Source organism: Panthera tigris, chromosome B4, assembly GCF_018350195.1.
Source record: "Panthera tigris isolate Pti1 chromosome B4, P.tigris_Pti1_mat1.1, whole genome shotgun sequence".
NCBI classification, from domain to species: domain Eukaryota; kingdom Metazoa; phylum Chordata; class Mammalia; order Carnivora; family Felidae; genus Panthera; species Panthera tigris.
In genome coordinates, this window is record NC_056666.1 from 134,746,410 (window position 1) to 134,760,454 (window position 14,045).

Consider the following 14,045-nt stretch of genomic DNA (forward strand, 5'->3'; position numbering starts at 1 on the left):
GCCACTCCTCAAAGCCAGCTGGGTGGGCCATTTCCGTGGGGGGCCCCGCTTTCTCCCAACCCGTCCTTCCCTTCTCATCCATTTCTGCGCCTGCAGGGACCCCACCCCTTTGCCCTCATGCTGGGATCCCCCAACTGTCCCCCAGCCCTGGGGGGGCCCCAGGTGTTCAGACCCTCCACCAGGTAAGCTGAGTAGGTGTTTAGTCAGCAGTAGAGGAAAAACAATGACAAAAGAATCAATTTATATCCCGGAAAGCCGCCCACAAGCTGTGGTTTTGAATTCTTAGCCTCTCGGGTGCTCAGTTCCTCCTCTTTAAAATAGAACCAGCTGGGGGGTTGTGAGGTTCAATGAGGCCGCATGGAACAGTCCAGCAAGAAGCCGGGCCTGGGGGCGGGGGGGGGGGGGTGGTTTCTATGATCATTCCTGTTATTATTATTATCATTCATTATTAATGAAAGAGAAGCACTCAGATGAGGACCACACTCTGTGTGTGTGTGTGTGTGTGTGTGTGTGTGTGTGTGTACCCCATGGCAGGACTGAGGTTTGATGGGTTGGGATGGGGGTTGAGAGAGAGTCTAGAGTCCAAACCTTCTCTCCAGACAAATCTCAGATTCATGGGAAATGCTCCCCCCCGTCCCATGTTAAGGCCCAGGACAGACACAAAGCCAGTGAGAGAGATGGGGTGCTGATCTTCCCAAGAGCCGGGGTCCTGCCCCCCCCACCCCCCACTTCTGAGTGCCCGTGAGCCAACCGCACACATTCGTATCCTGTCCTGCTCAGTACTGCTCATATGGGGAAACCTGCACCATGGAGGGAGCCAGCTGGTGCCAGAGGGGATCTGAGCCCAGGTCTGGGGGACTCCGAGTTTGCTGCCCTTTGTCTTGGGGCAGCTGGAGGCAGGCAGGCTGTGCACCATCGGTGGGGGAAGGCGGGGTGTGCGGGCGACTGCCGTGGGTGGTGGAGGCCGAGAAGTGCAGCTGGAGGTCAGGGAGCCCATCATAGGAGGCTGGCCGATCACCTGTCTCCCTCTCCGACCGCCTGTGGCTATTCACGGCTGTGCCCCCCGGGGGCCTGGCATGGGTCTGGCCACGGAAGGTGGCCAGTGAGGACTGGGAAGGACCAAGAAAAGAACAGCCCCCTGTATGAGCGCGCGTCTAAAATACCCAGACTTCTCCCAGCCCTGGGGCCCCTCTCTCTCAGAAGAAAAGGTCTGAGTACGAACCTGACCATCTCTTCTGGACCTGAGCTCGGCCTTTAGGGCTCCTGGGCCTTGGTTTCTCCATCGAGAAGGGTCCACACACCTCGCCTTGCAGTGCTTTTGACGAGATGGAATTTAACAAAACCGTGGGAGCGTATGGGCCCTAATGTAATAAGCCCTCGATCCTCCCTCCGGCCCCCACACACTTGACCCCTCACCCCCTCAGACTGCCAGAGGCGGTTGCACCAGACGAGGGAGTGAGGAGGAAAGCATCTGCAGGTGGCAAGGAGGGACCGGGTGTTGGTGAAGAGACCCAAGAAAAGTTCCTACCAATGAATTAAGCCACCCGGCCTCGGGCAGGAAAATCTGAGCCCCGATTCACATCACGATATCTGCGACGGCCTTCCGAGGTTCAGAGTTACCCCCGTTCAGCACTGAAGGGAACTGAGGCAGAGGTGAGGAGGCTGGCCCAGGCCCCACAGTTCATCTGGGGCCAACACAGACCTGACGCAGGACCTGTAGAAAACTCTGGGCAGATGCCCTAAAACGAGCACGTGCGCCTGAGTGGGCTGTGCTGGGTTCCATTTCTGCCCCTGCCCCGAACCCCCAACCCCAACCCCCCAAAAAGACCCACATTATCAGAGGAGGATTCAGGCCCCTAAGCCTTTAGCTGGATACTTTTTCCCATTTTCGACCTCCCCTCTGGATGCTGAGTCCCCTGAGGGCAGGGCTTTCGACACCCCGTGTTGTTCCCAGAGTCTCACTGCTCAGTGGAGATGCCACGGGGAGGTTTGGGCACGAATGGATGACCTTGAAATCGGGAATTGGACACACCTGAGTGCAAACTGGTTTTTGTTTTTGTTTTTTTTTAATTGCATCATGACTTCAGGCCTGTTGCTGAAGCCTCACTGAAGTCAGCTTCCTCATCTGTGAAATGGGCTCTAGACACAAATTTCACTGGATTGCACTGGAGAAGTAAAACAAACCCTTACTGGCCAAACACAGGCCCTCACTGGCCAAACGCTGAGGGGTCAGTTTCCACACACACACACACACACCCCCCCCGCCCCCCAGTGGGCTCCAGGCCCAGGCCTCCTCCAGCCAGGATCATTGGCTCACTGAGTGCTGAGCCCAGTCCTTGATGGGGGTGATCCGTCCTGCCACCGGGCTTGGCTAGCAGCTCCCTCCTTCTGGAAACAAAGAGGTCAAACGTCTGTGCTTCAACTCTCCAGCCTTCATACCTCTGCTCACGCTGTTCCTTCTACCCTGAGTGTCCTTTAGTGAAATTTCTGGGTCGTAGACGCTTTGAGATGTTTACCGGGCTGACCTCCAGGCTGCACCTCTGTGTGTTCCCAGTCCCAGTGCCCAAGGAGACGGGGCTCCCCACTCCCCTGTGGTCATCAAAGGCTTGATTGCTCGGCAGTATCTTTATTGATTCGATTTGTACTTCTTTCATGATTCGTGGGGGAAATGGTGACACCTACACTTCCTCAGAAGAGAGGACGAGACTGCAGAACTTTTAAGTAAGAAGAAAAATTATTTCTCTACGAAAGAAAAATTCCCAAAATGCTGTGGTCTCTCGGGGTCCTCCTCACTTTTCGAGGCTGGAGCAGGGGCGTTTGGGACAGCTGTGGTTAGCAGTCCCGAGACGGGGAAACCTGCAGGCCTGGAGGGAGAAACGGGGTCCCGCTCGAGTGGCCCGCATCACCTCCTGCTTTCATTTTCCTCCTCTGTAAAATGGGAACAGCCCTGTTTGCCTCCTAGGTTGTCGTGAGGACAGAAAGGGATGGTGAAGGGACATTCCCTCATTTGTAAACCAGAGATCTACAGAGGGTCCGGGGTGCGGGGTGCAGGAGAGGGAAAGTGAACCCGGGCCCTGCCCTCTCGGAGCTTACAGACCACAGGAAGCCAGACTGGGAGAGGTCCTTCGAAGGGTGCCTCCTCCCCCCAGAGAAGAGGTGTGGACAGCAGCTGCCCTGACACCACAGGCCAGCCCATCCTTGTGGACTGTGGGCATGTGAGCCGTAGAAACCGCTGTTATTGTTTTGAAAAAATCTGCTATCACACTGATAAACTGAGCTGTCAGAAGGGATGTTATTTCTGGGTGAAAGGAGATTCTGCAGAACCGGGGCTCCTTCCTGCCTGCAGCCACGTGGGCCAGGTCCCTCTCGCCAGACCTGACTTGAGTGATAACCTGGGGCCTTGAACCTGCTCCTGGCATCGAACAGCGGTGGCCGTCGCTGCAGGATGTCCACGGCCTGCGGCTCAAGGCCCCCACAATGCTTCAGGAGCAGATATCACCTTCTCTCTGACCCTGGATTCCTGGAATTGTCTGATGGAGCGGAGGCCTGTTCTCTGTCCCCCTGACAGGTTGCATGAGATTAGGTTATTTTGGTCACTCCGGGCCATTTGGTTTTTTTGGCCCGAACACGTGTCTATTAAATTGTTGTGGCACGAGTTGAGTGGCCCGGCTGGTTAAGCCTCCTTAATCTGCTCTGAAATGCACGGGCTCTGTTTTCAATTGTGATACGACCCTTGTCACCAGCAAAGGGCCCCCCCCCGCCCCCAGGTTCCCATCATGGGCTCCGCCCACCAAGTACTCCTGGCAGCCGGGCATCTGGGTCTTAATTAGAATCCTTGCTCTTGGCTATTTTAAGTCTGATGCGTTGTGCTTTGTGTTGTTTAATTTTATTTTCCAGTATCGAGTTTTCATTTACATACCGGAAAGTGCACAAATCTTAAGCGTTCAGCTGGACGCATGGGTACATAGGTACGTACCCCGTGAGCACCATTTGTACCACCCCAGAAAGTTCCCTCATGCCCTTTCCCAGCCAGTACCCACCCACCCCCACCTCGAGACCTAGCCAATAGTCTCACCTCTATTTCCATAGATTAGTTTTGCCTGTTCTTGAACGTCACCCAAGTGGAATTGTGCAGTATGTTCTCTCTGATGTCTGGCTCCTTCCACTCATCATAATATCTACTAAAAAGTTATTGTTTTGGGGCGCCTGGGTGGCTCAGTCGGTTGAGCGTTCGACTCTTGATTTTGGCTCAGGTCATGATCTCTCGGTTGGTGGGATCGAGTCCTGCGTTGAACTCTGTGCTAACAGCTTGGAGCCTGCTTGGGATTTTCTCTCTCTCTCTCTCTCTGTCTCTTTCACTGCCCCCCACTCTCGCTGTCAAAATAAATGAACATTTAAAAAGTGTTATGGCCAGAAACATAATACATCTTCATTGGAAAACTTGCAAATAATGTACAAGAGAAAGAAAAAAAAAAAACACTTGATAATATCTGCACTTATTAACCACTCTTGACCTTCTAGAATGTTCCTTACAGACCTTTCAAGGCAAATGAAAATTTTTTTTTTTCTAATGGTGAAAAAATTTATATTTAGATTTGGCCAGCTGGACTCAGTTTAGATGATCCCCATTTTGTTGGCAACATCCAAAGCATCATGGTCGGGAGCCAGTCGAGCATATGCCGTCTTCTCTCTATCGGGCCTGATCCGGGGGTTGACCTTGGCCACGTCAATGTCATAGAGCTTCTTCACAGCCTGTTTGACCTGGTGCTTTGTTGGCCTTGACATCTATGATGAACACAAGTGTGTTGTTGTCTTCTATTTTCTTCCTATCTGACTCCGCCGTCAGGGGGAGCTTGATGGTGGCATAGTGGTCAAGCTGGTTTCTCCTAGGGGGCCTCTTTCCAGGATATTTGGGCTGCCTTAGGAGACGCAGTGTCTTGGGCCATAGGAAAGTAGGGGACGTGCAGATCTTCTTTTTTTTTTTATGGCTGTGGACTCCTTTCAGCGCTGCTTTCTTGGCCTTCGAAGCCTTTGCTCGGGCTTTGGTTTCGGGGGGCGGGGGTGGGGCAGGGGCTTCCTTCTTCGCCTTTGGTGCCGTCTTTGTGAGGGGGGAAAATATTTTTCAACGTAAGTCAACTCCCGTGATACGTTTTACCCTAGAACATTTTTTGTCTCACTCAGCACAGCCGAGGTGCGTTGCCTTTCCACGTCAGGACGTGTAGACCCACGGCTACACAGCACGGCATTTTTATCCCCGGATGATGGGGACTTAGGTTGTCTCTCCCATTTGATTTCCTCTTGCTTCTCTCTCACTCCCGGGACAATATGCTCCATAAGGACAGAAAACGTATCTGTCTGTGTGCCGCCTCCCCCACACGGCGTGGGTGCGGGAGGGAGCGGACAAGTTTCAGTGAACGTGCTTGCACACACGCCTGTGACAACTAGTTTAACTATGTTTGCAAGAAAATTCCTGAAATTCGGATTGTTGGCCCCCAAAGAATACACATTCTTAAGTTTTTTGGGTTTTCTTATAAATATATATTTTTAAATGTTTATTTACTTTTGAGAGAGAGAAAGGGCACGAGCAGGGGGAGGGGCAGAGAGGAAGGGGGACAGAGGATCCGAAGCAGGCTCTGTGCGCACAGCAGGGAGTCCCATGTGGGGCTTGAACTCAGGAGCTGCGAGATCCTGAACTGAGCTGACGTCAGCCACTCAACTGACTGGGCCACCCAAGAGCCCCCACATTCTTAAGTTTTTTTGTTCTACATTGCCAAATTACCTTCTGGAAAGATCTGTTTAATCATGCGTTCATTCTAATTTTTAGTGAACACCTACTCTGTGCCAGATACGGTCCCAGGCGCTGTGTTTATAGCGGTGAGCAGCCCGCGTCTTCATGGAGCCCGTGTGTACCCCCCACGAATCGGGAAGGCCCAAGGCCACTTTCCCACCGCTCACCCTCACTCAGTTACCTCGTGCTTTTGAAACATTCCCCATCGGGTGAGAAGAGATATCTCACCACTTTTTTAAAACGTGTATTTATTTTTGAAAGGGAGAGAGGGAGAGAGAACGAATGGGGGAGGGGCGGGAGGGGGGGGGGGACAGAGAATCCGAAGAGGGATCCGTGCTGACGGCAGAGAGCCTGATGTGGGCTTGAAGTCACAAACCGCGAGATCACGACCTGAGTCGAAGTCAGACACGTGACCGATTGAGCCACCCAGGAGCCCCTCAACAATTTTTTCAAAATGTATTTATTTTGAGAGGTGGGGGGAGGGGCAGAGAGACAGGGAGAGGGAATCCCAAGCAGGCTCTGCGATGTCACCACAGAGCCTGACACGGGGCTCAAGCCCACGGACCGTGAGGTCACGACCTAAGCGGAAACCAAGAGTCGGACGCTCAACCGACTGAGCCACCCGGGCACCCCGAATGCCGACTCCAAGTTAAGCCTTGTTCCCTGTCCCTGTGGCGCTTTTATGCCAGTTGGGGAAGACATACCATAAACAAAATTGAGAACTATAGTGCCCGTAAGAGGTCATAAATGCAAGACAGTCGTAAAGAACTCTAGGAAGCCAAGGATTGCAGGGTTAGGTGGGAGTGTCAGGGATGCCTTGCTGACAAAGGTGACGTTTGAGCCAAGATTTAAGGAGATCAGAGGACCAAGCTGCAGATTTCTAATGGAAGACCAATCCAGGCAGAGGAGTACGTGTAAAGGGCCCAAGGCAGCCGAGAACCCGCGTTTGAGGAATCGCAAGGAGGCCAGGGTGGCTGGAATGAAATGCGCAATGAGAGGAGTAGTTGAAAATGAGGCCAAGGGGTGCCTGGGTGGCTTAGTTGGTTAAGATTCTGACTTCGGCTCAGGTCATGATCTCGTGGTTCGTGGGTTCGAGCCCCGCATCGGGCTCTCTTCTGTCAGCATGGAGCCCGCTTCGGATCCTCAGTCCCCCTCTCCGTCTGCCCCTCCCCTGCTCATGTGCGCGCTCTCTCTCAAAAATAAACATTAAGGGGCGCCTGGGTGGCGTAGTTGGTTAAGCGTCCGACTTCGGCCGGGTCACGATCTCGCGGTCCGTGAGTTCGAGCCCCGCGTCGGGCTCTGGGCTGATGGCTCGGAGCCTGGAGCCTGTTTCCGATTCTGTGTCTCCTCTCTCTCTGCCCCTCCCCCGTTCATGCTCTGTCTCTCTCTGTCCCAAAAATAAATAAAAAACGTTGAAAAAAAAATTTAAAAAGAAAAAAAAAATAAATAAATAAAAATAAACATTAAAAAAAAAGAAAAAGGAAAAGAAAATGAAGCCAAAAAGGTAAAATGGGGCTAGGTTAGGTAGGGCCTTGAGGACTTTGGCTTTTACTCTGTAAGACAGAGAGCCCTGGGAAGATGTGTGCCTTGGGCGAATGCAACCTGAGGGTCCACTGGAGGGCAGGGGCACTTATAAGGCGCCGGCTGTTGGCAGCTGGCTTTGGAAATCCTATAGCATCATTTCTGCCAAATTCTGTTCATTAGAAATTAGTCCCCCGAGGGGCACCTGGGTGGCTCAGTCGGTTAAGCATCTGACTTTGGCTCAGGTCATGATCTTGTGATTTGTGAGTTAAAGCCCCGCGTCAGGCTCTGTGCTGACATCTCAGAGCCTGGAGCCTGCTTCGGATTCTGCGTCTCCCTCTCTGCCCCTCTCCTACTCATGTTCTGTCTCTCTTCCTCTCTCTCTCAAAAATAAATAAACATTAGAAATTAGTCCCTGGAAATCAGTCCCTGGCTGGCTCAGTGAGTAGAGCAGGCGACTCGTGATCTTGGGATTGTGAGTTCCAGGCCCACGTTGGGGGTAGAGTTTACAGGAAGAAAAGAAGGGAAGAAGGGAGGAGGGGAGGAGGGAGTTGAACCTGGCCCACATTCAAGGAGGTGGCAGGTGTAAGAGAAGGAACCATCGAGGACAACTCTGAGGTCTTTGGCCTGAGCACCTGGAAGGACGGGGCTGCCGTCAGCTGGGACGGGATGTCAGCTGAGACTGGCGGATGCCGGTGTGGGAGCAGGTGAGTTAGCGGGGCCGTGAGAAGGCCAGCGCCAGACCCCTGGGAGAGATCTGAGGGGGTAACTAAGCTCTCTGGGTTTCCAAGGCATTACTCAAGCAGCTAAGAACCAGCCTTGACTTTCAAAAATACTCTTACTACCCCTGACTCTTGTCCCCTAAGGCCTCTCTAGGGCCTGGAGAAGTATCTGGCTCCAGGCTCTGGGCACCCAGGGACCCTTCCCCACCTCCACCTTCCCTCAATCTCCAGCGGCTCCCCAGCTGAAGACAGATGCTTGGTTCTGGCCATTGACCTTGATCTCAGTCATTCCTGAAGCTTCCTTGAATTCCCAGAGAAGCCAAGTGCTATGGGCTGTATACAGCCCGGACTCCAGATTCATGTGCCCCGGGGCCCCCACGGATGCATGGTCACACAGCCCTACGGTGACCTGTAGAGACTGCCTGTACCTGCTCCCCAGAAATTCCAGGCAGGGCTAGCCTGTGGGGATGTGTCTCTTAACCCAGTGACCCGGGGAAACTCCCCCCTGCACAAAGGTTCAACCCCCCCCGCCCCGCCTCCCCCCCCCCCACCATGTCACTGGACTCCAAGGGGGACCAACCCCCGGAGGTATCTGGAGAATGTCCCCATCTTCCCCCCTACAGCTCCATAGACAACATGTGAATATGCACACACATACCCCACTCCCCAGGTTGTAAAGCGGCAGTTCCTCCCCCCACCCTCACTTAAAGAAGAGGGAGGAAGCTGCGAGCTGCCATAGAAACTATTGTAAAATGTGGTTCTTGGGGGAGAAATGATGTAAGGACACAGGGAGGAAACTGACTCAAAACAGACAAGCCCGGAGGTGCTCATCCTCAATGCATTTGCTGGCTCAGCAAGTACTGACTGAGCCCCCACCCTCCAGCTCTGCCCAGAACAAACCAAGCCTGGCTCAGTCTCAGTGGGGAGCGGGGAGTCCGACAATAGACAAATACATTTGTAAATAAATACGGGCGACAGCAGAAGGTGTCGTGGAAGGACAGAGCAAAACAGGTAACAAGGGACGCAGTAGCCCCACCAGCTGCTGAGTGACCTGGGACAGTCATGGCATGACGGTCTCTTCAGGCACCCGCTGCCGTCCTCACAACTGGGTGTCACTGTCCCCCACTCGCTGCAAAGTGAGAGAAACAGGCTCGGATGCAGTAGGTGAGTTCCTGCTCACATAGCTGGGAAGGGAGCCCCCTCCCCCTCATCCCAGTGCAACGGCACCTCCCTATCCTACAGCTCAGCTGGCCTCTCTGAGCCTCAGTCTCCTGGCCTGTAAAATGGGAATGTCATGAGGTTCCCAAGGGCTTCACAAGAGGTCCATCCATAGGGGGCCTCACTAAGTGTGGACTGCAGTATAGTCTGGGCCAGATGAGCAGAGCAAAGTAAAGGAGACCCTGCTGGCCAGCTGCGGGGGGGGGGGGGGGGGGTAACCTGGGTCTTTCTACTAGTTGGATGGAAGCTGGGATGCCCTCCCTCCCCCCAGTTCAGGAGCCCTGGCCACTCTCAGAGACCCCAGGCTCCATCTGCCATCCAATAACATCTCATGTGGCTGCTGGGTCCAGTTCCTAAAGATCTAGTCCTGCTCAAAGCCCTTCCATCGGCCCCCCCAGTACCCACAGGACCATAGGACCAAACTCATCTTTCCCTTTTGGTCGAAATCCAGCCCTTTCTGGCTCTCAAATCTAGCCCTTCAAAGACCTCTTCCTCCAGGAAGACTTTCCTGATATGCTCGAGTCTTCTCTAAGGAGCCTGACTCAGTTTTCCCTCTCCCGAGGCCCGGAGCTTTCTGCCTGAGATCCATTAGATTCTTCTGTCCTGCTTTTATCTCACTTGGAGCTATAGATTTGCCCCTTGTCTTTGGCTCAGCTCCAGTCTGAGACAAGACCAAAGAGTTTTCTTTCTCTTCCTAAAAAAAAAAAAAAAAAAAAAAAAATTTTGATTCCCAATGCACATCTGTAGAGAAAAAAAAAATCTGGAAAATACAGAAAAGCACAAGGCAGAAAACCATACCAGTTATCCTTATGCCCAGAGATGACCACTATTCCCATTCTGCAGTCCTATATTTCTTCCCAGACTTTTCTATAAGGATATTTTCAAGATGTGGGATTGTAGTGAACGCACTGACTTGTAAAAGTGTGTTTTCTCGTTTAATAGAAGCTGTACCTCCGAGATACAGTTTCTTTGGAACATGCCAAGTGGATTCCTTCAGTAATAGCCTCTGGGTTTCCTGACCTCCAGCTGTGCGCCGGGCACTGAAGTTTTCCTTTGCTTCCACTTCCTCAGCAGCCCGAGGCCACACAAGTTATAGAGTCAGGATCCAGCCTCAGTGCTGAGTGATCCCAGAGTCCCCGTTCTCGACTTTCTCACTCACCAGGCTGCAGGCTCCCTCTCTGGAAAAGGCAAATACCCCAACTGAAATTTTGCTTCGTTTGAAGGGGTTCACAGACTTCCTGATGCCTTGCTACAGACCCCCAAGTCAGATGGGACAGAGAGACCAAGGTTCAAGCCCCAGTCTTCCGATCTCTTGGCTGGGTGACCTCGGACTCTTTAGGACCCCTCTCTGAGACTCAGTTTCCTCGTCTGTGCAGTGGGGAGACCTACCTTGCAGGAGCACATGAAGGTGACACGAAATCACCCAGGAACACGCCCAGCCCACAGAGCTCTCCACAGCCTCCTGGCAAGGAGCTCAGGCACAAGTTAGGAGAGAACAGCAAAGCCCTTTGATGGGTCCCTCCTGATATTACGAAGCCTCTCAGAGCGGGAGAATTTTCCAGATAAGGTGTCCCAAGGCGAGGCCAAAAGTCTGGGATGGCAAGTGGAAAGACGGGACCATTGAAAATCTCACCGATGCCCGGTTCCCCCACTTGGGCCCTGGTCACTGAGGCTGGCACTTGGCAGACACACTTGGCCAGCCCTCCTCGCCCCTGTCTCCCCACCAGCCCCCCGCCTTGGATGAATGTCCTGCTAGAATGTGTCGACTCTAGACCCCCATCAGCTACCACCCCGCCTGGCATACGGTGACAATCAATATTCGTTAAATGAATGATCCAGAAAAAAGTCGTATCAAGGACAATACTCAACCCTAAGTTGGTGCCAGAGGATCTACTGGATAGTGGACCCCTAAACTGCTGAGAGAAGGGGTCGGCTGGGGCTGGAGGACCCCAAGGCCCCTGGAGGCAGCTCCTTGGGATGGAGACCTTCCCTGGGAAGGAAGGGGCTGCCCCACCAGGTCGTGGTGTTCTCTTAGAGAGCAGGATTCATGGCATGATGGCCCTGGGACAGGCCAGCAAATCCCTATGGAGAAGGGGAAACTGAGGCCCAGGAGGTTTGAGCCCAGCTGTGGAGGGGTGGAAAGGGCACTGAAAGGACCTGGGCTTGTAACTGTCTCTGCACACAAAGGCTGGCTGCGTGATCTCCAGCAACTGACCTCCTTTTTTTTTTTTAAGGTTTATTTATTTACGTAAGTAAGCTCTATACCTAACCCCGGGCTCGAACCCAGCATCCTGAGATCAAGAGTCGTACACTCCTCCGACTGAGCCAGTGGGGCGCCACTAGCCTCCTTTTTTAGATCCTCAGTTTCTTGATCTGTAAAATGGGGCCACAAGTTCTCTCTTGCCTGCTCTGGGACCTGTTGTGGGTGCTCTGGTGTCTGTGACACCAGGATGCTCATTCCTGCTGCATCAGGCAGTCCTAAGAATGACAGAGGATAATAAAAGGTCATTAGCCCTGGGACGGGGGGACAGAACAGATGGTTGTGGATGCCATCATTCTCATTACTGTTATTATCCTTTGCCATCTAACCCAGGGCTTTTTCTTGGACTAAAAGGAAGCCAAGGCCTTCTACAGGCCCAATTTTTTTTTTAAGTTTTTAAGTTTTTTTTTTACTTTTGAGAGAGAGAGAGAGAGAGAGGGAGGGAGAACAAGCTGGGGAGGGGCAGAGAGACACAGAGACACAGAATCCAAAGCAGGCTCCAGGCTCTGAACTGTCAGCACAGAGCCCGATGCAGGGCTTGAACTCCTGAACCGTGAGATCATGTCCCGAGTCGAAGTCGGACACTTAACCGACTGAGCCACCCAGGTGCCCCTCTTTTAAAAAAAAGTTTTTTTGGGGGGGGGAAATGCAAGCTGGTGCAGCCACTCTGGAAAACAGTATGGAGGTTCCTCAAAAAACTAAAAATAGAACTACCCTACGACCCAGCAATTGCACTACTAGGCATTTATCCAAGGGATACTGGTGTGCTGTTTGGAAGGGACACATGCACCCCCATGTTTATAGCAGCACTATCAACAATAGCCAGAGTATGGAAAGAGCCCAAATGTCCATCGATGGATGAATGGAGAAAGAAGATGTGGTATATATACACAAGGGAGTATTACTGGGCAATCAAAAAGGATGAAATCTTGCCATTTGCAACTACGTGGATGGAACTGGAGGGTATTATGCTAAGTGAAATTAGTCAGAGAAACACAAATATCATATGACTTCACTCCTATGAGGACTTTAAGACACAAAACAGATGACCATAAGGGAAGGGAAACAAAAATAATATAAAAACAGGGAGGGGGACAAAGCAGAAGAGACTCATAAATATGGAGAACAAACAGAGGGTTACTGGAGGGGTTGTGGGAGGGGGGTTGGGCTCAATGGGTCAGGGGCATTAAGGAATCTACTCCTGAAATCATTGTTGCACTATATGCCAACTAATTTGGATGTAAATTTTAAAAAATAAAAAAACAAAATTAAAAAAATTGTTTATTTTTTTAAATGTTTTTTAATGTTTATTTTTGAGAGAGACAGAGAGACAGAGTGTGAGCAGGGGAGGGGCAGAGAGAGAGGGAGGGACACAGAATCCGAAGCAGGGTCCAGGCTCTGAGCTGTCACCACAGAGCCTGATGCGGGGCTTGAACCCATGAACCATGAGATCATGACCTGAGCTGAAGTCGGACACTTAACCAACTGAGCCACCCAGGTGCCCCTCTTTAATTTTTTTAAAATTTTTTTTTAAACTTTTTTTTTTTTTGAGACAGAGAGAGACAGAGCATGAACGGGGGAGGGGCAGAGAGAGAGGGAGACACAGAATTGGAAGCAGGCTCCAGGCTCTGAGCCATCAGCCCAGAGCCCGACGCAGGGCTCGAACTCACGGACCACGAGATCGTGACCTGAGCCGAAGTCGGACGCTTAACCAACTGAGCCACCCAGGTGCCCCCAGGTGCCCCTCTTTAAAAAAAAAATTTTTTTTAATGTTTTTTATCTTTAAGAGAGAGAGATGGAGCATGAGTAGGGCAGGAGCAGAGAAAGAGGGAGACACAGACTCCAAAGCAGGCTCGAAGGTGTTAGCGCAGAGCCTGACACGCAGGGCTAGGCGCTGGGCTCGAACTCGCCAACCAGGAGATCATGACCTGAGCTGAAGTGGGAAGCCTAACCCACAGAGCCGCCCAGGAGTCCCTCTACAGGCCCAGTTCTTATTCAAAAGCTTTTGTCTCCTTCTCATCTATTGGCTCAGCATATTGTTTTAGGACCTTGCAAAGCAAATATTTTTACATACCCCTCCCTCGGGGATACTTATCCCTCCTCTGTCCTTCCTCCTCCATCCGTTCCACTAATGTTTGTTCAACACCTACTATGTGCCTGGCCTCTGCACCTTCAGCCTCGAAGCCCCTCTGGAGGTATTCTCCGGCACATCGGATCTTTTTGGCCCACCAGCCTCTGTGTCATTACTTTCCTTCTGAGTGAGGCATTTGGAGAGGGGCCCCTATTTTATAGGCCTCCTCACTCCTGCAAGGTAGCCTGTGGCTCTCAGAGAAGGTTGGGATGATCCAGTCTTTGTGGGGTTTACAGGTGATGGGATTTGGGGGTCCTCAGAGGATTACAAAATGTAAGAGGCCCGAAGAGCCCCCAGAGAGGGGCCCCTGAAGCTTGAGCTCTGTTGTTTACTAAGGATTATCTGTTGGTGGTCACAGATCATTATCTCCTCCCATCCTCCCTATAGCCCTGCCCGGTGTGGGGT

At 52.1% G+C, this 14,045-nt stretch overlaps 1 pseudogene; it reads right to left on the reverse strand.

Annotated features, from left to right (window-relative positions):
* Positions 1 to 4,587: 4,587 nt before the first annotated feature.
* LOC102956937 lies at positions 4,588 to 5,895 on the reverse strand (annotated as a pseudogene).
* Between the last annotated feature and the right edge of the window lie 8,150 nt (positions 5,896 to 14,045).